Genomic DNA, 23,044 nt, shown 5'->3' with positions numbered 1-23,044 from the left:
CTCATATTTCCTAGACTGTGATACAAAACGTTGCCGAGAATGTGGAGAGTGGGAAACTCATCAAGAAGACAGCCTCTGAAAGTTTATCAGAGGAGCGGGAAAGCTGATGTTTCGGGTCAGGACCCTTCTTCATTTTTCTGACCCGAAACGTCAGCTTTCCTGCTCCTCTGACGCTGTCTTACCTGCTGTATTCCTCTGGCTCCACACTGTGTTATCTCAGACTCCAGCAGCTGCAGTTCTTACTATATCCAAAAGGTTATGTCCTTCAGAGAAAAATGTTCTAAATTGGGCACATTTTTTCCTTCTACCCAAATGTTGTTGAGTCTGGGGGTCAATAGTAAACTTAAAAAACAGATTATTAGGCAGCGAGAAATGAATGGTTATGAACATAAAGCAGATGAGTGAAATTAAGTTACTGATAGAATTCCTACAGTGTGGGAACAGGCCCTTTGTTCCAACAAGTCCATACTGACTCTTAGAGCATGCCACCCAGAGCCATCCACCATAACCCACCTAATCTACACATCCTTGGACCCTATGGGGGTAAATTAGCATGGCCAATCCACCTAACCTCCACGTCTTTGGACTGTGGGAGGAAACCAGAGCACCCAGAGGAAACCCACACAGACACAGGGAGAATGTGGAAACTCCACATGGACAGTTCCCCGAGGGTGGAATCAAACCCAGGATCCTGGTGCTGTGAAGCGGCAGTGCTAATTACTGAGCAGTTGTTTACTGAGTGCGCTGATCAGAGTTGATATAAATAATTAACAGGATAGACTTGAGGCATGAATGTTCTCTTCCTGTTCCTCAGATTCTCTTCTTAAACCTTTCCCTGATCATCCCCCTTCTCGAGTCTGTAACTAACTGCCCCTTCAATATGCATCTCTATCCTCTCGTACATCCTTTACTTTCAGGAATACCATTTCCAGTTGGAAATATATTGCGTGCTGGTTTCCGGATATAGTTTCCTTAGACCTTCTTCCCCCACACTTGCACCCCAACCCTGTCTCATTGGTCAGCTAACAGATCAGCTACGTGATGCCTTTCATCCCATGGCCAATCAGAAAACAGACAAGACACTTCATAACTTGACAGGCTGTTGGCCAAACTGCAATTATTTCTCCTCGATGTACGACGTTTTCTGAACCAACAAAAATGTGTTCAAGCATGATTCTTAGGCAGGTGGTCCTTTTTATTGCCCGTATGGACTGAATTTGCAGGCCCCATTGAGTTTGGGAATGCTGTCTGATGGGACCTGGCCATCTTCCTGCACCCATTTCTGGCACCAGCTACCTTGACATCTGTGAGTTTGAGATATTTTCTTATCAACCCGTTTAGAGATGGTATCACAAATCTCCGGAGAACATGGGACTTGAACTTGGGTCTCCTGTCTCAGAGGTGGGGAGACTACTTCTGTATTACAAGTGTCCTAGTGTGCGGTGGAGGCCTGGTGAGCTAATTTGGGGGCTTTACGCAGAATTGAATACAATAAACATGGGCAGAATTAATTGCAGGTAACAGGAGAGATTCCAGGAGACCTCCTACTGGTCTTTTTGGGAAAACCTACTGTAGAAATCTTTTAATTAATTTGTTCAGGTGTGTTATGACACATCTCTGGAGCAGATAGGAATTGAAACCAGGCTTCCTATCTCTGAGGTTAGGGACGTTACCACCTTCATGTGAGTTTGAGGCCTGGTAAATTGCAAATGTTTTCTATATCAACCTTTCTCAGTTATTACACAGCTGAGCAGGTGGGATTTAAACCCAAGCCTCCTGGTCCAAAGATCAGAACACTACAATTGCACCACAATGAGACCTTTAGACCTGATAAAAGAGGGCTGTACTTAAGGCACTGAAGAACCTTGTTGGCCAGGGATTTGCAGTTGACCCACCAATATGATAGGGCATTGTCTAACTGCCTGGAGGCCGGCATCCAATAAATTCTCTCTGTTCTGCGGTCAAATCGCAGCCAAATTCTGTGATTTACTTTATTTAAGTTGAAATAAATGTGCCCAAGAGGCCAACTTTCACATGCCCACTCCTCATTGTCCATGGACGTGTCTCTCAAGTTGGAAAGCATCTCAGTCCTTCCCTCTCCCCTGGTCCACCCTCAAGTGCACATTCGACAGGTAACCTGACTGTATCCAAATTCATGGTGTGCCTGAGTCAATGTATAAACTTTCCCACAAAATGGTTTTGTGTTCTGGAAACAGTTCCGGTTCCTGTTATCCTTACCTGAAGCAAAATTCCACCCTATTACTTCTTTCCTTCCTCCACAGCAGTTGCCCCTAGTGGTATTCCTGCGCATTAGCCCTACATAGCTGGAGACTCCGGGCTAAACGCTGCAAGAGTCGATAGCCCTACTGCCTCACGGTGGCCTTGCACTTCACTGCCACTGTCCTCGCATATTGCATTTCCTTCCCTGAGTTTCCTGAGCCCCCTGACTATCTCAGTGTCCTCTTTCCCAATAACTGGGGAGTCCAGAACCAGGGCTTATAGTCTAAGGATACAGAATAAGCTATTTAGGACTGAGATGAGAAGAAATTTCTTCATCCAGAGAGCGGAGAGCCTTTGGAATTCTCTGCCACTCAAAATGGTTGAGGTCACAACATTGAATGTTTTCAAGAAGTTATATGTAGTTCTTAGGGTTAAGGGTACAGGGAAGAAAGAACAGGGTTCTGAGTTGGATGATCTTCCATGATTGTATTGAATGGTGGAGCAGGTTGCAAGGGCTGAATGTCCCTATTTTCTATGTAAAGCAAAGTCACCATAGTCCCAGAGAACCAGAGGCCTTCTCTTTCATCAGAGAGAAAAGGCTGGTGTTGGCTCAACATGAGGATCACCGTCTCAAGCCAGGGGAGACACTGGGAAGGAGAGATCCACTTGGTAATCTCAGCTGGTGTGGAAATTTGAACCCACGATGTTGGCATGACTCTGTTTTACAGACCAATACAGACAACTGAGCAAACAAACCACTGAGATTCTTCTTTAAACCTATCTGTTTGATCAAGCTTTTGGTCACTCATGTTTCCTCTAGGGACAGGAAATAAATTCTGTCCAGTAAGTCCCACAAGTGAATAAAAAAAACTCAGAGTCCGTAACACTACAAGATATAGGAGCAGAATTAGGCCTTTCGGCCCATCAAGCCATTCTGCTTTCACCCTGTAACCCTCGACCTCTTTACTACAGCATGGTGGCTCACTGGTTAGCACTGCTGCCTCACAGCGCCAGGGACCTGGGTTCAAAATCACCCTTGTGTGACTGTGTGGAGTTTGCACATTCTCCCCATGTCTGTGTGAATTTCCTCCCACAGACCAAAGATGTGCAGGTTAGGTGCACTGGCGATGCTAAATTGCCCGTAGTGTCCAGGGGTATATAAGTTGGCTGGAATAGCCATGGGAAATGCAGGGTTACAGGGGAATATGTTTGGATGGGATGCTCTTTGGAGGGGCAGCATGGACTCGTTGGGCCAAATGGCCTATTTCCACACTGTAGGGATTCTGACAATCAAGAACCTAGCTATGTTTGTCTTAAATACACTGAATGATTTGACCTCTGCAGCAAGGAGTTCCTCAAACTCACTGCCCTCTGGCTGAAGAAATTCCTCTTCATCTCAGTTCTAAAGGGTCATCAATGTACATCTTCTCTATGTTCACTCTCAGTGTTCTGGATGTTTCAGTCAGATTCCCCCTTCATCCTTCCAAACTCCATTAAGTACAGACCCACAGTACTTAACTGCTCCTCATATGACAAACCCTTCATCTCCGGGATCATTCTTATGAAGCTCCTTAGGACCCCTTCCAACACCAGCACATCCTTCCTTAGATATGGGGCCCCAAACTACTCCCAAGATTCCAAATGCAGTCTGACCAGAGCCTTATACAGCCTCAGCAGTACAGCTCTGCTCTTGTATTCTAGCCCTCTTGAACATAAATGCTAACATTGCATTTGCCTTGCTAACTGCACGGCAGAAATTCACCAAAGATCCTCAATCAGCATCTTACAAAACCACAACCACTTCCATCTAGAAGGGCAAGGGCAGTAGATACATGGGAATACCATCACATGCAAGTTCCCCTCCGAGCCACTCACCATCCTAACTATGAAATATATCATCATTCCTTCACAGTTGCTGAGTTAAAATCCTGGAATTCCCTCCCTAATAGTATCGTGGGTCAACCCACAGCAGGAGGACTGCAGCGGTTCAAGAGGGCAGCTCACTCCCACCTTCTCAAGGGCAGCCAGGGACGGGCAATAAATGCTGACCAGCCAGTGACACCCACATTCCACAAAATGAATAAATAGAAAAAGAAAACGATCCTGCATGTTAACTTGAAGAAAATCCTGAACTGGGAGTCCCTTTGTGGATTGTTTCTGTTTAGAAAATAGTCCGTGCCTCTATCCTTCCTTCCAATGTGTATACACTTTCCCATGTTGTATTCCTCCTGCCACTTCATTACTCACTCTCTGAGCCTGTTCAAGTCCTGCTGCAGCCTCCCCACTTCCTCAACACCACCTGTCCCTTCACCTATCTTTGTGCCATCTGCAAATTTAGCAACAATGCCCTCAGTTTCTTTCTCCAAATTGTTAATGTATAAATGGATAGTTGTGATCCCAGCACTGTCCCCTGCAGGACGTCTCTACTCACCAGCTTCCATCCTGAACAAGATCCCTTTATCCCTACTCTCTGTCTCCTGCCAGTCAGCCAATCCTCTATCCATGCCAGTATCCTGTCCTTAACCCCATTGGCTGTCATCTTACTTAGAACATAGAACATAGAACAGTACAGCACAGAACAGGCCCTTCAGCCCATGATGTTGTGCCGACCATTGATCCTCATGTATGCACCCTCAAATTTCTGTGACCATATACATGTCCAGCAGTCTCTTAAATGACCCCAATGACCTTGCTTCCACAACTGCTGCTGGCAACGCATTCCATGCTCTCACAACTCTCTGCGTAAAGAACCTGCCTCTGACATCCCCTCTATACTTTCCACCAACCAGCTTAAAACTATGACCCCTCGTGCTAGCCATTTCTGCCCTTGGCAGCCCATGTGCAGCAGTTCTTCAAAATCATAGTCGTGGAGTTTTTACATCACAACAGGAGGCCCTTCAGCCCATCATGTCCATGCTGGTCATCAAAATTTCATCTATTCCAATCCCATTTTTCTGCACTTGGCCCATAGCTTGTATGCTGTGATGTTTCAAGTGGTTTGGTTTAATTTTTGTCTCCTGTGTCCTTGCTGTGAAGCACTTTTATAGACGTTGGTGTGTTCAGCGAGCTGGGAGGTCACACCAACATCTATAATCAGCACCCGAGCTACATATCTTCACTCAAACCCTGAAGTACTTTTATCAACTCCACTGTGTGAAAGTCCTGGAATTCTCTGAATAACAGCACCATGTATGTTAATAAAATGTGAGGCTGGATGAACACAGCAGGCCCAGCAGCATCTCAGGAGCACAAAAGCTGACGTTTCGGCCTGAAGCGTCAGCTTTTGTTCTCCTGAGATGCTGCTGGGCCTGCTGTGTTCATCCAGCCTCACATTTTATTATCTTGGATTCTCCAGCATCTGCAGTTCCCATTATCACAGCACCACATATGTACTTCCTTTACTCTGACTGCAGCAAGTTAGGCAGGTTCACATTTCTGAAGAGTGGTTAGGTAACAGGCATTAAATGCTAATGTTGTCAGGGATGTCCAGGTCTCATGAACAATGCCAGAGAGAACACTGAAACATGAAAATGGGAAGTAGCTTTTTTGAATGACTATTGACTGGTACATTGTTCACATTGTGTCGCTTGCATGGAAGAGCGGGTTCAAAGTACAGACAGTGACTGCAGTGTGGAGACACAGGATGTCATCCACCCACACTCAGAACAGAAGTGGAGCATGACATTTGCAACATGGCAATGTTTGCTTGGCAGAATTGAGTCTTTGTTCCTGGATAATGTTTGATGGTTGCTTTCCTTTTGCCAGCCAAGTTGTATCTCTTTTTGGCTGAGAGTTCTGCTGTGAAGCAGGTTGATTCTCCGTCTTGGCAGACACGACCCCAGCGAGCTTTCACCCAGCTTTTCCCTTGGCCAACATGAAGTACCTGGGAGGAAGGGGATGACCCTGCTTTTGTCAATACGATTGGCAAAGTCGGGGAGGTGGGGGGCTGGGATGCCTGGGAATGACACTGTGGATTGGGTAGATTTCTGACAGGTGATTTTGTAAGTGGCAGAGGGAAGGAATGTGGAGCGAGAGTGACACTGGAAACCAAGGGTGAGATGACCCTGCCATCTTGTCATCGTCTTTTCTCTTGGGAGACTGGTGGGTGCTGGAGGGATAGACCACCCCCCTACCCTGACTCTTACCCTCCTGGCACTTGTACTCTTACCCTTGTTATCCTTCCGTGCTCTGCTTGAAGAATAGCCACACCCTCATCCAAAAACAGGAATAGGCAGGATAGATCCATGCAGATCATGCTAACTGTTTCCTTTTGCTGCCATTGGAAAAGTAGACAAGCCCCTGTCTTTCGTAAACGGAATTGGCCTCAGGGCCACACTGGGGAGCTGTCCTCACACGGCCCATGAACATTTTACCAATTGGCCCAACGTCTCCCTCCTCTCCCACTGTTCATGTGCTAATTTAATGACATTTCTCTCTAAACAGAAAGCACCATCATCAGAGGTCACAACACTATTGCAAGCCACCGTGTACCATGTGTTCCACCTAAACATCCCTATCTCATTAAAATAAATTAACAAAGTAAATTGTCTGCACTATCATTCGCATCTGTACACGTCCTTTGCACACAGTCACTCGTATGAAAACCGTTGTTTTATTCTAAACCTTGTCTCTCCACACATGGGTTTCATCCATAATCTGAAAGTATCAGGCCTATTCATGGCATGCACACAAGTTGTTGCTATCCTTTCACCTGGTGGCTACTCCATCCTTGCTGTGATGCTCCTTCAATGGCCCCAGAAAATGTCATTCAATTTCTGTCCTGGATGCCAATATGACTGGCTGTCCATGTCACATGTGGATTGCACTGTTGAGGAGAATTGTCATTGACGTGGTAGTACCTTGGCTCTGGTGCTGTTGTCACTAGTTGTTGATATGAGTGAGAGCTGTACCTTGTTCTGTGATCCACCCATCCTTTGCTTCTCTAGAGGGATCATACTCCCATGGCAAGTCAGGCAAAACCTTCGCCCGATAGTTATCAAATCCAATAAGTTGTGACTCCACCAATGGCCACCATGGGCAGAACCTCATAGGGACCTGAGCAATGTGGGCTGTGGCAGGAATTGTGACAGAATTGGACAAGATGTCCAGAAGAGGGCAATCTCGTGTGACTCTGTCACCTCAATGATCGCTCAGGTTGATTTGGCTAATCTGGCTGGCTAGGTGAGTGTCTCCCTTCCCTCACAGCTCCAAGTGCATCCCTCCTGAAGCTCAGCGCTCAGTTGCAGAGGATGATTCCCTAGAAGAGGACTGCTCTGCCAGTCTAGGATAACTGACGTAGCTACACTCTCCTGCTCTGCCAAACCTCCAAGGCCATTTTGCAGGATGATGTACGGAAGTCAAGCTCCAAGACTTCAGACACATCTAACAGTTTTTCTATGACATTGGAAGGATCTTGCAAGGCAGCAGTGAGGTGCTAGTTAAGCAGGATTATAGAATCAGTGAATCTCTATAGTACAAAAGACCCAACTATTCAGCCCATTGAGTCTGCACTGACCGTCCAAACAGGATCCCATCCAGACCCAAACCCCAATCCCCACCCCATCCCTGTAACCCCTCATTACCCATGTCTAATCCACTCAACTCATACATCACAGGACACTATGGGCAATATAACATGGTCAATCCACCCTAACCTGCACATTTTTGGACTGTGAGTGGAAACTAGTGCTCCCAGAGGAAACCCACACAGACACAGACAGAATGCGCAAACTTTGCACAGACAGTGTGTACCCTCCAAAGGGAATTCCATCCAGTCCTAGGCTCCCACCCTAACCCCGTATTTCCCATGGTCAATCCACCTCGCCTACACTCTATGGGGAAATGTAGCTCAGCCAATCCAACTAACCTCCATGTCTTTGGACTGTGGGTGGAAACCCCACACAGACAGGGACCCAAGGCTGGAATCAAACCTGGGTGAGCCAGCAGTGCCAACCACAGTGCCCCCTGCTCAGGCAATACCCTATTAACGGCACAACTAATCTCATTAATATTTAACTTCTTATCTTATCAAACAAGCTAGATGCTGAGAATTCTTGATGTGGAAATGACAGTGAGTACCTCGTGACAAGTGCCTGTGACCAGCCTCTCAGCGTCTTAGGGAACAATCCATGGGCACCCACAACACACACTTCCTCATGTCCTGATGAAAAGCCTCTAGGCTCGAAATGTTAACTCTGCTTTCTCGATCCAAAGAAACTGACTGACCCACTGGGTTTATCCAACTGTTATATTCTTATTTCTGATTTATTTATCTCCCAACATGCGAACTTTTCATGCCACTTAGAATTAAATAAGTTGCAAATCCCTTCTCACTGACTGAGTTAGCTTGATTCGCTCTCCTTTGATAAAATGTAATTTCAACACAGACAGATTTTGTACATCTGATTTTGCAAAGGGGGCTTAAATCTGCGATCATGTGATCATAGCAGCTACTTGTGTCAGAATTTGACCATTTGTAAAAGATCACTTTAACCCAACTCAGTTACTGTCAGGCACCAACATTTATTATGGCAGTTATAACCATAATTACCATCGTTATCACAGTTTGCAGTCATCATTCTAACAATCCGAGCTATTTACTGCCCTGTAATTTGTCATTGCCAGGTGCTTGTATAATGTAGAGTCATTCTTCAGAATTATTATCTGCACCCTCAATCTTTATAGGGCTGGCTTTAACTTCCCAGCAAAGAGTCAATATACTTCAACTTCTCTTTTTTTTGCAGATTTAGCACAGCTTTGCCTGTGCTGGTAATGTTTCCTTCCTTTTCATGTGATATCCTTGAGCTTATTGATTCTTCTGTCCTCACAGAAAGGAGCACCATCAGAAGTGACATGACCCTGACAAGCCACAGTGCGCAACCGCATTTCTCCCAATACACAGTCCTCCTGAGGAGCTGGTGCATTTCTGAATTAGATGCATACAGAGCGATCCAGGGCTTTACTCAGGGACATCAAACATACCTTTCAGCTTTCAGATGGGACCCTAAAGTGAGAAGCCCATCAGGGTGGGTATAAAAGCTGAGAACCCCAGACTTGAAGAAATATCCAAATATCCTGGGCAACAGATACTCCCAAACCCTGTATCTCTGCCACATACGATCAGTACATATGGGGGGAGTATTGCTGAATGCAAACTGACTATTATGTGTCTTACATCAAAATATTGACGAGAGTTTAGAAAGGGGTGATCTGATTGAAGTCTTCAAGATATGAACACGAAAAAGCGGGTCAGATAAACAATTTCTATTGGTTGAAAATTCTAGAACTAGGGGCAGAGTCTTGGGAACTAGGGCCAACCTGGTCAGGAGAGACGTTAGGAAGCACTTCTACACACACATGGTGATAGAGGTTTGGAATTCTCTTCCACAAATGGCAGTGGATGCTGGATGAGTTCAAATCTAAGTTAGATTGTGTTGTTGTGAAACAAAGGTACAAAGGGCTATTGGCCAAAGGAAGGTGTATGTAGTTTGACCACAGATCAGCCATGATGAAATTGAATGATGCAACAGGATTGAGAGAGGCTGAATGGCCTACTCCTGTTCCTAGTGATAATGGGAACTGCAGATGCTAGAGAATCCAAGATAATAAAGTGTGGAGCTGGATGAACACAGCAGGCCCAGCAGCATCTCAGGAGCACAAAAGCTGACGTTTCAGTCCTAGACCCTTTATCAGAGAGGGGGATGGGGAGAGGGAACTGGAATAAAGAGGGAGAGAGGGGGATGCAGACTGAAGATGGAGAGAAAAGAAGATAGGTAGAGAGGAGAGTATAGGTGGGGAGGTGGGGAGGGGATAGGTCAGTCCAGGGAAGACGGACAGGTCAAGGAGGTGGGATGAGGTTAGTAGGTAGGAAATGGAGGTGCGGCTTGAGGTGGGAGGAAGGGATGGGTGAGAGGAAGAACAGGTTAGGGAAGCAGAGACAGGCTGTGCTGGTTTTGGGATGCAGTGGGTGGAGGGGACGAGCTGGGCTGGTATTGTGATGCAGTGGGGGGAGGGGAAGAACTGGGCTGGTTTTGGGATGCAGTGGGGGAAGGGGAGATTTTGAAGCTGGTGAAGTCCACATTGATACCATTGGGCTGCAGGGTTCCCAAGCGGAATATGAGTTGCTGCTTGGCCTGCTTTGTTCATCCAGCTCCACACTTTGTATCTTGGATTGTCCAGCATCTGCAGTTCCCATTATCACTAGGAACAGGAGTAGGCCATTCAGCAACTCCAAGCGGAGGCTTGGGGACCGCTTTGCAGAACACCTCCAATCGGTTCGCAACAAACAACTGCACCTCCCAGTCGCAAACCATTTCAACTCCCCCTGACATTCTTCAGATGACATGTCCATCCTGGGCCTCCTGCAGTGCCACAATGATGCCACCCGAAGGTTGCAAGAACAGCAACCAATATTCCGTTTGGGAACCCTGAAGCCCAATGGTATCAATGTGAACTTCACAAGCTTCAAAATCTCCCCTTCCACCACTGCATCCCAAAACCAGCCCAGCTCTTCCCCTCCACCCACTGCATCCCAAAACCAGTCCAACCTGTCTCTGCCTCCCAAACCTGTTCTTCCTCTCACCCATCCCTTCCTCCCACCCTAAGCCGCACCTCCATCTCCTACCTACTAACCTCATCCCACCTCCTTGACCTGTCTGTCTTCCCTGGACTGACCTATCCCCTCCCTACCTCCCCACCTATACTCTCCTCTCCACCTATCTTCTTTTCTCTCCATCTTCGGTCTGCCTCCCCCTCTCTCTCTATTTGTTCTGGAACCCTCACCCCATCCCCCTCTCTGATGAAGGGTCTAGGCCCGAAACGTCAGCTTTTGTGCTCCTGAGATGCTGCTTGGCCTGCTGTGTTCATCCAGCCTCACATTTTATTATCTTGGATTCTCCAGCATCTGCAGTTCCCATTATTTCTGATACAACTTTATGACCACTGATGATTGTAAAAGGCACCACATAAATGCAAATCATCCTCTTTCCAAAAGGCGACCAGATGCTTCCTGAATCCAATTGTTCTGTTGACTCACTGAAGAAATTATTCCAGACGCACACCCCCTGCTGTGTGTTGATGGTTCACCGTCAAAAATTTCATTCCCCTCCTCTGTTCTGTTTGCTTACAGCATTTTTCATTTTGTCAAACGGTTAAAATTTTTAGCTGAAATGTCAAAACTTAAAAGCCTGGATCAAACTGATGTAAATGTTTCCTTGCTGTCAATCCCTCAAACATTTGATTCTGTGTCCTAGCAGTAGTTCCTGTTTTCTTTAACCTGGTTGCTCAATGTCAAAATGGAAGCCAGATAGTGGGGTGGGGGGTTGTTGGGGGGGTGGGGGGGGGGGCGGGGGGGTGGCGGGGGCGGGGGGGAAGACTAAATAAAAGTTCAGAAAAATGCAGCTGGTTAAACCACCAGCAGCATTTGAAAAGATGATGAGGAAGTCAGAAATTGCGGAATTTGCATAATCTCCTTGGGTCTTTGTGGGTTTCCTCCGGGTGGTCCAGTTTTCCCCCACTGTCCAAAGATGCACAAATTGGGTGGATTGGTCCTGCTAAATTGCCCATAGTGTCTAGGAATGTGCACACTAAGGGGTCAGCCATGGGAAATGATGAAGGGTCTAGGCCTGAAATGTCAGCTTTTGTGCTCCTGAGATGCTGCTGGGCCTGCTGTGTTCATCCAGCTCCACACTTTGTTATCTTGGATTCTCCAGCATCTGCAGTTCCCATTGTCTCTAGGCATGGGAAATGTAGGGTTACAGCAATAGTGTAGGGGTTTTGGGGTCTGGGTGCATCTTTGTAGGGTTGGTGTGGACTTGATGGGCCGATTGGCCTGCTTCCATATTGTAGGGATTCTATGATGATTCTATGAAAACAGGTCAGAAAGCAAAACAGGAAGCAAAATTTAAAGAACTTAAAATTCTGGCCGAATACTGTATTTTTAAAATGTAAAATCTTGTAGTTTTCACTTTTCACAAACTCAAAACATTCCAAAGCATTTTTCCTCAAAGATAATATAGCATAAACATTAGATAGTTGCAACACTCATAAGAACAGGATACATCTGTAGACAATGGAGTAGTTTTGAATAGTTGTAATGTAGGAAATGTGGCAATTGGTTCACATTTCTGCAGAGCCAAACATGTCCAAACTCCCCTAACAGCTCTGGAATATGTGTAGAGTGGGGATTACAGTGGGCTTTTTGCTAAAAGTCTCTTTGGTGGAACACGGTAAGTCAGAAACCATTTTCTGGTCAAGCCTCAGTTTAATCATCCAGTCTAAACATGAGCTTGTATTCTGGCTCAAAAAGTCACTTGCCAGTTCCTGTTTACAATGTCAGCTTGTTTCAGGCGTTCACTCCCTTCGGTCTCAGCCAGAAGGTGTGAAAGCAATTTTGCACCAGCAACCATTCATCCCAAAACGCTCAATGGCAGTGTCTCTACCTCTGAGCCAGGAGGCCTGTGTTCAAGTCCCACCTGCTCCTGGAGTGGAAGAGGTTGATTTGAAAATAAAGGAAACCGATTGATCTAAAAAAGCTTCAGAGCGGAATCTAAACTCATCAGTTTGAAGGAATGTAGCAGTGACTCCAGCCCAGAGATTAGAGTAATACAGCATGGCAACAGGCCCTTCGGCCCAAACTGGTCCATGCTGACTCAGCTAGTTCTAACTGCCCGCATTGGGTCCGTATCCCTCTAAACCCTTACCATTCATGTACCTGTCCAAATGTTTTTTAAATATTACTATTGTACCTGTCTCAACCTTTTTCTCTGGCAGCCCATTCCATATACGCACCACTCTCTGCGTGAAGAAGTTGTCTCTCAGGTCCCTCTTAAATCTTTGCCCCCTCACCTTCAACCTGTGCCCTCTCAGTTTCCAATTCCCCATCCCTGGGAAAAACACGATATGCATTCATCCTATCTGTGCCCTTCATGATTTTATACACCTCAATGAGGTCACTCCTCATTCTCCTCCATTCCAAGTAATAAAGACCTATGCTGGCGAACCCCTCCCTATAACTCAGGCCAACTACTCCTGGCAACATCCTTGTAAATTTTTTTTTACAAGAAAAGAAAATTCCATGATGTTTTCTTAACTGCAGTTTGTATCCTATCTCGGAAAGCACTACCTTTTCAGCCTTGCTCCCAACTCACTATAGGAAGGATTTGATTGCATTTGAGCTGGGAAGGCGGGGGGGGGGGGGGGCAGCGGAGGAGATTCTTAGGAATTAGGAGTCATAGGAGGGAATTCAGCCCTTCATGCTTGCTCTACCATTTAGGATGGTCATGGCTGATCCTATCCTGATGCCAACGCCATTTTCATAGGATCCCTGCTGTGTGGAAACAGGCCAATCAGCCCATTGTTTCATAGATAGTAGGAACCTGAGAAAACAAGGCATACAGCTGGATGAACACAGCAGGCCAAGCAGCATCAGAAAGATTTCTGAAGAAGGGTCTTAGCCTGAAGTGTCAGCTTTCCTGCTCCTCTGATGCTGTTTGGCCTGCTGTGTTCATCCAGCTCTACACCTTGTTAAATCAGCCCATTGTGTTTACACTGACCCTTTGAAGAGCATCCCACCCAGACCTACCCCTCTAACCCTGCATTTCCCTTGGCTGACCCACCTAGCCTACACACTATTGTCAACTGAGCAATGGCCAATCCACCTCATATGCATACCTTTGGACTGGGGAGAAACCGGAGACAACTCAGAGAAAACTCATGCAGGGAGGATGTGCAAATTCCACACAGACAGTCGCCCAAATCTGGAATCCAACCCGGGTCCCTGGCGCTATGAGACAGAAGTGCTAACCACTGAACCAATCTTATAGCCTGCTCCCCATAGCCCTGTATCCTGCTTTTCATCAGTAACTTATCTATTTCTTTCCTGAATCTGTTGATTGATTCTGCCTCGATTCCGGTGAGTTCCACAGATTTACAACCCTCTGAGAGAAGTAGTTTTTCCTCATCTCAGCTTTGAGCTTATCTCCTCTCACTCTGCATTCTATGACCTCTTGTTGAGACTGTTCCACAAGGGGGAACATCTGTTCAACTTCTGCCTTATCAACCCCCTTTTGGCTTTTATATAGCTCAATCAGACCCCCTTCAATCAGATTGACCAGGATGTTGCCTGGGATGGAGCAGTTTAGTGATAAAGAGAGACTGGACAAGCTGGCATTGTTTTCTTTGAATCAGAGAAGGCTGGGGGTGGGGGTGGTGGGGAATGGTGTCCGATAGAGGTGCGTAAGACAAGGACAGCGTCGATAGAAAGCAGCTGTTCCCCTGAGTTGAGGGGTCATAATAAGAAGCATAATTTTAAAGTGAAAGAGAGGAGGTTTAGAGGGAATTTGAGGAACATCTCTTCACCCAGAGGATGGTAGTGATCTGGAATGCACTGCCTGGGAGGGGAGTTGAAGTGTGAAACCTCACAACCTTTAAAAAACTACTTGGATGAGCACTTATAATGTCACAACAATCAAAGCCTAGTGCGATAAAGTGGAACCAGTGTATGGAAGGAGCTACCAGAGGAAGTGGTGGAGGCTGGTACAATTACAACAATTAAAGGGCTGCGTATATGAATAGGAAAGCTTTAGACTGATACGGGCCAATGCTGGAAAAAGGGACTAGATTAATGGAGACTATCTGGTCAGCGTGGATGAATTGGACTGAAGGGTCTGTTTCCATGTTGGTACAGCTCTATGACTCTAATGTCAGTAGTTGCATATTTTTGGCAACACAAACTCAATGGGCTGAAGGCCTTCTTCTGTATGATTGTATGAAAATGATGATAATTATACACATGACTCAGAATCAGAAACAAAGTACAGGGCCTTGAAACTTGATTACGGTACCAAACTGGAAGTTGAGTGAATCGGATATGGTCTGCAACGGCTGAACCAAACTGAAGGAGGAATGCAAAAGTTATTGGATGCTGGTGAGTCAGAGGAAACAGCAAATGCATTTTCTTCAATTGACAAACTGAGGGGGAGGAGCTCAGAGATATTTATACGTTTGAGCTGCTGCACAGCTTTAAATATTTCAAAGCATATCGAATCAGCAACAACAAAGCTAACAGAATGACAAACCATTGTGTAAACAGTAAAATGCTGCAGTCCATTGGTCAGACTACAGCCTTGAAAACTGTTACCGTTTCTGGTCGCCAAGAAACAAGAAAATAATTCAAGCACGGGAAACAGTGCATTGAGGAGTCTGTGTATGATCTGGTCTCTCAGCCAAGCAGTCGTGGGAGAGAAGTCCTGGGTTTTTTTTAACCTGTTATAAAGAGGCTTCTTTGATGAAGGTGAACTTAGAGAGAGAAGTCGCGAGAACAAACCAGGGGAGAAAGGTAAAATCACACTGTTCATGTTAGTATTTGAGATTGTTGAGCAGGTTTTCTCACAGGCCTGACCTCAGGAAATTTGCAGCGTCAGAGTGGACTCTCAGACAAAGGAATGAAGGCAAAGCCCTGAAATCCTGCAGGTGATGTTTACAAGTACATTGGTGTCCCTCTGGCCAGGGGGATTAGAATGGGCAGAACGGCCTATCTCATTGGTAATAGTAAAAGCTGAAAGAACTGTGCATACTGTGAACCAGAGTCAAAAGCAGAAATTGCTGGAAAAACTCAGCAGGTCTGGCAGTATCTGTGGAGAGAAATCAGAGTTAATGTTTTGGGTCGAATGACTGTTCCTCAGAGGGACCCAGTTCTGAGGAAGGATGACTCAATCTGTCTCATTGGTAATAATCTTGTGTGAAGAGGATGAAGTGCCTTGTGAGTGTTTGGTCAGTGCTGATGAACAGGGCTATGTGAACAAAGAGAAAATATTAAAAAGTAACATCAGACTGTACAGAGGCAACCTAATGTATAGAATACTGAGCTAATGGGTGGAATCAGACTAATGATGACTAAATTTAGGTTACTCTGCATGTGTGAGAATACATGAGTATAGAGTCATTGTGGTCTACAACATAGAAAAAGGTCCTTCGGCCCATCGGGTCTGTGCTCGTCAAAAACAACCTCCTCACTATTCTAGTCCCACTGCTAAGAGTTACAGGGACAGGTTGCAGTGTGATGTTGTGGCAGTAGTGGGGACCTGGTTTAAGGAAGGATGAGATTGGGTGTTAAGCATTCCGGCTACAAGCCGCTCAGAAAGGACAGAGAAGTACAAAATTAGGAGGGATGGAGTGTATTTGGTTAAGAATGGCATTGAAGTTACAGTCAAAGAGGATGTTTCAGAGGTTTCAAGGACAGGATTGATTTAGTTAGAGCCAATGAGATTATTTGGTATTATCTATAGCCAGTGGGAAGGATGTAGAGGAACAATTCTGCAAGGAAATAGCAGAAAGGTGTAACCATGGTACAACAATTATAATGAGGACTTCAGTTACCTGTAAATTGACAGGGACAGAGCTAGTGTAAGGGGTAAAGAGGAACAAGCACTATTAGATTGCACGTGTATTTGCGTTACCTGCAGCAGTGTGTGTCCAGTCCAACCTGAGGTAAGGCTCTGTTAGACAGGCCTCGGCAACGAGGTGGCCCAAAGCAATCAGGTGACAGTGCAGGAATTTCGGGAACAGTGATCATTGCATCATAAGGTTTGGGGTGATGGTAGAAAATGACATTGGTCAATCTGAGTATGTATAAACAACTGGTAGAGAGCAGGCTTCAATAGATATATCGGAATACAAGTTGTTGTGACAAACATTAGCTGCTTTTAAAGAGGAGATGGTTGGGATACTGTTGAGGTATGTTCCCTTAAATTGGAAAGGTAGGATAAACAAATGAAAATTCCCTGAGTGGTGAAGGAGATCGAAATTAAGGTAAAGGAGAAAATGTCTACTCATGACTGGTGTGAGGCAGTAAATACAATTGAGAACCAAGCTGAACATAACAGATTTCAGAAGGGAGGTGAGTAATCAAATAAGGGAGGCAAACAGGGACTGTGAAACAAGCCTGGCAGCTAAAATAGAAGGAAATTCCCCCAAAGTCTATTGCAAGCACTTCAAAAGGAAAAGGGGAATAGTAAAAGGAGAATTAGGACAAATTAGAGATCAAAAAAGCATTTACATTTTGAGGCAAGAGGTATAGACTCAAGGTAGATGATGCTCAAGCTGTAGTGACAGAAGAGGAGGCTCAATTAACAGGATGGTTGATTATTGATAAGGAGGAGGCTTTGTGTAAACTGTTGGTATTTAAAGTTGATAAGGCACTGGGTATGGATGAACTGTATCCAAGGATATTGAAGGAAATAAGAGTCGGAATTAAAGCAGCACTGCTAGTTATCTTTCCCTGGATTTGTGGGTGGTGCTGGAGGACTGGAGAATAGTAAACCACAACACCATAAGACATAGAAACAGGAGTAGGCTGTTTGGCCCCTTAAGCCTACTCTGTCATGCAAAGGGATCATTGCTAATCCAACATTCCTCCTCTCCATTTTCTTGCCTTTTCCCCATAACCCTTGATTCCCCGACAGATTGAGAATCTACCTACCTCAGCCTTAAATATACTCAAGGACTCTGACCCCACTGCTCTGCATGCTGAGGAGTTCCAAAGACTCTCAACCATCTGACAGAAGAAATTCCTCCACATCTCAGCTTTAAATTGATGCCCCTTTATTCTGAGACTGTGCCGTCGGGTCCTAGAGGCTCCCATGAGGGGAAACATCCTCTCGGCATTTACCCTGTCAAGCCCCTTAAGAATCCGAAATGTTTCAATGAGATCACCTCTCATTCTTCTAAACTCCAGTGGGTAGATTCCCAACTTGTTTCGCCTTTAGACCATAAGAAATGCAATAGGCCATTTGGCCCATTGAGTCTGCTCCACCATTCGATCATGCCTGCTTTGTTTCTCAACCCGATTCTCTGGCCTTCTTCTCAAAACTTTGATCCCTTTATTAATCCAGAATCTATCTACCTCTATCTGAAATACCCTTAATGACTTGGCCTCCACAGCCTTCTGTGACAATGAGTTCCACAGACTCACCCCCTTCTGGTTGAATAAATTCTTTTGCATCTCAGTTCTAAGTGATCATCCCCCTACTCTGAGGCTCTGGGGTCCTAGTCTGTTGTACAAGTGGAAACATCTTCTCCACATCCACTCTATCCAGGCCTCTCAGTATTCAGTAAGCTTCAATCAGATCCCTCTCATCATCCTAAATTCCATAGAGTACAGAATCAGAGTTCTCAGCTTCTTCTGATATGACAAGCCCTTCATCCCCAGGACCATTCTTGCAAACGTCCTCTGGACCCCCTCCAAGGCCAGCGCATCCTTTCTTAGATATGGAGCCCAACAATTCTCACAATATTCTAAACGCAGTATGACCAGAGCCTTATATACAGCCTCAGCAGTGCATCTCTGCTCCTGTACTCTAGCCCTTTCGAAATGAATGCTAATATTGCATTTCCCGCCTTAACTTCTAACTGAACCTGCATGTAAACCTTGAGAGAACTTGAATTAGGACTCCAAAGTCCATTTGTACTTCAGATTTCTGAAGCCTTTCCCCATTTAGAAAATAGTCTATGTCTCTAATTTACCTACCAAAATGTTTAACATCATACTTTCTCACATTCCATCTACTAATTCTTTGTCCACTCTCCTAACTATCAAAGTCCTCCTGCAGACTCCTCACTTTTTCAATACTACCTAACACTCCAAACTTAGCAACAATGCCCTCAGTCCCTTTGTCCAGATGTTTTATGTACAACGTGAATATTTATGATCCCAACATGGACTCCTGAGGAACTCCACTAGTCACTGGCAGCAATTTTGAAAAAAGTCCTTTTATCCCTAGTCTCTGCCTCCTGCTAGTCAGCTAATCCTTCATCCATACCAGTAGCTTGCCCCTAACACCATGGGCTCTTATCTTATTTAGCAGCCTCCTGTATAGGGCCTTGTCAAATGTCTTCTGGAAATCTAAATATATCACGCCCACTGGCTCTCCTTTGTGTAACATGCTTACTACCTCCTCAGAGGATTCTAACATACTTGTCAGGCATGACCTCATTTGTCAAATTCTTGCTGACTCAGCCCTATTTAACTGTGCACTTCCAAGTACTCAGCAATCTTATTTTTAATAGCGGACTCGAATATCTTACCAACAGTGAAGGTCAGGCTAATTGGTCTCTTATTTTTCTGTCGACTCCTTCCAGCTTTTCTGAAACAAGAATGTTACGTTTGCCATTTTGCAGTCCTTTGCGATCCTACCAGAATCCAATGATTTCTGAAAGATCACTACCAATGCCTCCACAATCTCTTCAGTTATCTCCTTCAGAACTCTGGGGTGCAGTCCATCTGGTCCAGGTAATTTAACCACCTTAAGACCTTTCAATTCCCACAGCACTTTCTCCTTAGCAATGGCCATTACACTCACCTCTGCTCCCTGACTCTCTTGAAGTTCTCAGATGCTGCTGGTGCCTTCCAAAAGTACCTATTCAGTTCCTCTGCCATTTCTTTGTTCCCATTACAACTTCTCCAGCCCCATTTTTCAGCAGTCCAGTGTCCACATTTGCCTTTATCTTACCTTCTATACATATCCTAAAAACTCTTGCAGTCTCCTTTCATATTATCTGTTGGCTTACTTTCATATTTCATTTTTTTTTAGTTATCCTCTGCTGGTTTTTAAAGGCTTCCTATTTCTCTGACTTCCTACTATGCTCATAAGACAAGCCTTCCTACCAGGGATCATCCTGGTGAACCATTCTGAACTGTTAAGTGATATATTTTCTTAAATAGTGGGAGCAAAGCTGCTCACAGTATTCCAGATGTGGTCTCACCAGCACCTTGTGCAGTTGCAGAAATACTTCCCCAATCTTAAACTCCAACCCCTTTGGAATAAGGGCCAATGTTGTTTCATGCACACCCACCTTCCCACCCAAGTCCCTTTGTGTTTCAGCTTTCTGCAGTATTGCTCCATTTAAACAATACTCTGTCCTTTTGTTCTCCATCTCAAAGTGAACAACTTCAAATTTTCCTACATTATGCTCCATTTGCCATTACACTCTTGTTCAAAAAAAATTTGTAACGATTGGCCCAGCCATTATAGACCAGGCAGTTTAACTTCAGTGGTGAGGAAGCTGCTAAAAACAATTATTCAGTTCAAAATTGATGGTGACGAGGGGAAATGTGGATTAATTCAGAAGAGTTTGGTGTTTCTTGGTTGGCATAGACCTGGTGGACTGAAGGGGCTGTTTCTAGGCTGTATGATTCTTTGACTCAGAGTCAATGTGGATTTGTTCAGAGAAATCGTATCTAACTAACTTGCTGGACTTTTTTGATGAAGCAACAAAGACGATGGTTATGAAGATACAGTGAACTTGCACTTATAAAATACAATCCATGTAGATTTATAATTCAACTTGATTTATTGTTGTCACATGTACCTAACCACAGTGAAGAGTTTTGTTTCGTGAGCCGCCCAGGCAGATCGTATCGCATGAAGATTAAAGGAGGGTTGAACAGAGTGAGGAATACAAGGTTACGGCTGCAAAGATTGTACACAGAAAGCAACATGACAGACTTAGAATTGAGGTTTAAAAGTGAAGAATGATTGTGAGAATAGATTTGCTGTAGAGAGCTCACAAACAGTCGCCCAGTTTTGGTGATAATGGGAACTGCAGATGCTGGAGAATCCAAGATAATAAAATGTGAGGCTGGATGAACACAGCAGGCCCAGCAGCATCTCAGGAGCACAAAAGCTGATGTTTCGGGCCTAGACCTCTCTGATGAAGGGTCTAGGCCTGAAACATCAGCTTTTGTGCTCCTGAGATGCTGCTGGACCTACTGTGTACATCCAGCCTCACATTTTATTATCTTAGCCCAGTTTTGGTGTTGTCTTGAATGTAGGGTTACCTGCAGGAAAGTAGTAGGTCAAGGAATAAGAGGAATTGCCATAGAGTAGATGCAAAACTGGTTGAGTGACAGGAATCACTGTTATTGATTAACAAGTATGTTTCAGATTTGAGGAAGGTTTGTAATGGAGTTCCTCAGGGATTAGAATTTCCCTGCTTTTCCTGACACACATAAATTGTGTTAATGCTGGTGTGCATGGATAATTTCAATGAAACAAAATAGTGAGAAGGATGATTTAGCACTTCAAAAAGACATTAAAGGGTCCCGACCTGAAATGTCAACTTTCCAGCTCCTCTGATGCTACTTGGCCTGCTGTGTTCCTCCAGCTCCACACTGTGTTAACTCTACTCCAGTATCTGCAGTTCCTACTATCTCTGATTGATACATTGTTGGAGTGGGAGGATTGGTGCCTAATGAAGTTCAATGTGGATAAATGTGGGGTGGTGTACTTTGGTACAAAGAACAGAGAGAGATGTTAGCAGTCTATAATAAAGGGTACTATTCCAAAAGGTACACAGGAGCAGACAGACTTGGGCGAATAACTGTGTTAAACATTAATGGTTGGCAGTCAGGCGTTATGATGAACATGGGACATTGGGTAGACCTCAGATGCAGTATTAGTACTGGGCACCACAATATAGGGAAGATGTGAACAGATTGGAATGAGTGCAGAAAGAGATTTATGACAAAGGTTTCAGAGATGATCAGAGATAACACAGTGTGAAGCTGAAGGAACACAGCAGACAGGCAGTATCAGAGGAACAGGAAAGCTGACGTTTTGGGTCGGGACCCTCAGTTCAGTTTTGGAGATAGCTTGGAGAAGTTAAGTCTGTTTTCCCAGCAGAGGAGATTTGATAGAGGTTTCCAAAACCATGCGGAGTCTGGAGAGAGTAGGTCGATAGAAACTATTGCCACTTGTTAAAAGGTGGAGATCCAGTGGACACAGTATCAAAATGTTTTGCAAAAAGGAGAACGTGAGGTGAGAAAAATCATTTCCCCCAAGGTTTTCAATGCACAGCCTGGAAGCACGGGGGAGACAGGTTCAATTTAGCCATTCAAGCTGCTTGTTTCAGCAGAAGTAAAGTGCAGCTTTGTGGACAAAAGGCAAAATGTTTGGCATTAAGTCAAAAAGCTTCGAGAGCTGGCACAAGGGACTCTTGTGTGCAGTGGCAATGTTCCTGAATCTGAACCAGGAGACCTGTGATAAATTCCCACCTGCTCCAGAGGTATGTAATAGCATTTCTCAACAGCTTGATTGGAAAACCGTCTTCTTGATAGGTCTAGAATACTCTTGTGGCTTAGTCACAGAATCCCTTCCTCTGAGTCAGGGGGCCTGAGGTCAAGTCTCACCTGCTCCAGAAGTGCGTAACAGCATTTCTGAGCAAACTAATTAGAAAATATCTCAAGAGCTTGTGCAGCTGTGATTCTGCGAGCAGTACAATGTTTTGTTTCAGCTATGGTACTGAAGTTATGCAAGAGCTAATTCGGTTTAATGATAAAGCAATTTTATGGTAATGGAATTTCAATTGTTTGTAAACGAGTGCCAATTTTGTTCCTCAGGATGACAGTTTTAAGCACATCTGTGTAAAAACAAGAGGGGTTCAGGGAAGGATGTGCAAGTGAAGAGATTGTAGCAGTGTCACTAAACCCAGAATAGAACGTGAGGCTTGAGGAAAGAAAGCATTGTGGAATCTCTACAAGTTAAAGGCCACCTTTGGAAAATTCAGGAGAACAAAGGTACTATTTTGTTTAAGCTTGCATGAATGTATAGTTTGCTGAATGTTTTTAAAGAAGGAATTGTTGTTTTGGTTTTTGATGCTGACTTCAACAGTTTTCATTTCTAATTTTATGTTTAAAATTATTGTATGTGCCTTGCTGTGAACACATCATTTTAATACAGCAAATTACACCATTCCAGGAGACAACAGGATTGTCTAGGTGGAAAAGGATACATTAGGAAAGGCAATGAATATTAGAACTATAGCATTG

At 44.7% G+C, this 23,044-nt stretch overlaps 1 protein-coding gene across 9 annotated transcripts in view; it reads left to right on the top strand.

The window, feature by feature from the left end:
• Positions 1–23,044, top strand: part of LOC125466037 (N-acetyllactosaminide beta-1,3-N-acetylglucosaminyltransferase 3-like) — a 94,210-nt gene that overhangs the window by 31,443 nt on the left and 39,723 nt on the right. For 4 of the 9 annotated variants that reach the window (XR_007250367.1, XM_048560139.2, XM_048560136.2 and 1 more), the window contains exon 2: positions 22,616–22,792. The exons of 1 other annotated variant lie outside the window; for it this stretch is intronic. The gene's annotated coding sequence lies outside the window, so the exon portion shown is untranslated. Of the gene's footprint in view, positions 1–9,105; positions 9,246–15,264; positions 15,557–19,356; positions 19,508–22,469; positions 22,515–22,615; positions 22,793–23,044 lie in introns of those variants that run through there. 4 more of the 9 variants (XM_048560140.2, XM_048560142.2, XM_048560137.2 and 1 more) reach the window with 4 other exon arrangements.

The sequence above is a fragment of the Stegostoma tigrinum genome, chromosome 30 (assembly GCF_030684315.1).
Source record: "Stegostoma tigrinum isolate sSteTig4 chromosome 30, sSteTig4.hap1, whole genome shotgun sequence".
Taxonomy (NCBI): domain Eukaryota; kingdom Metazoa; phylum Chordata; class Chondrichthyes; order Orectolobiformes; family Stegostomatidae; genus Stegostoma; species Stegostoma tigrinum.
Note: the sequence above shows the minus strand (reverse complement) of the source record. Positions and strands in the feature narration are given on the sequence as shown.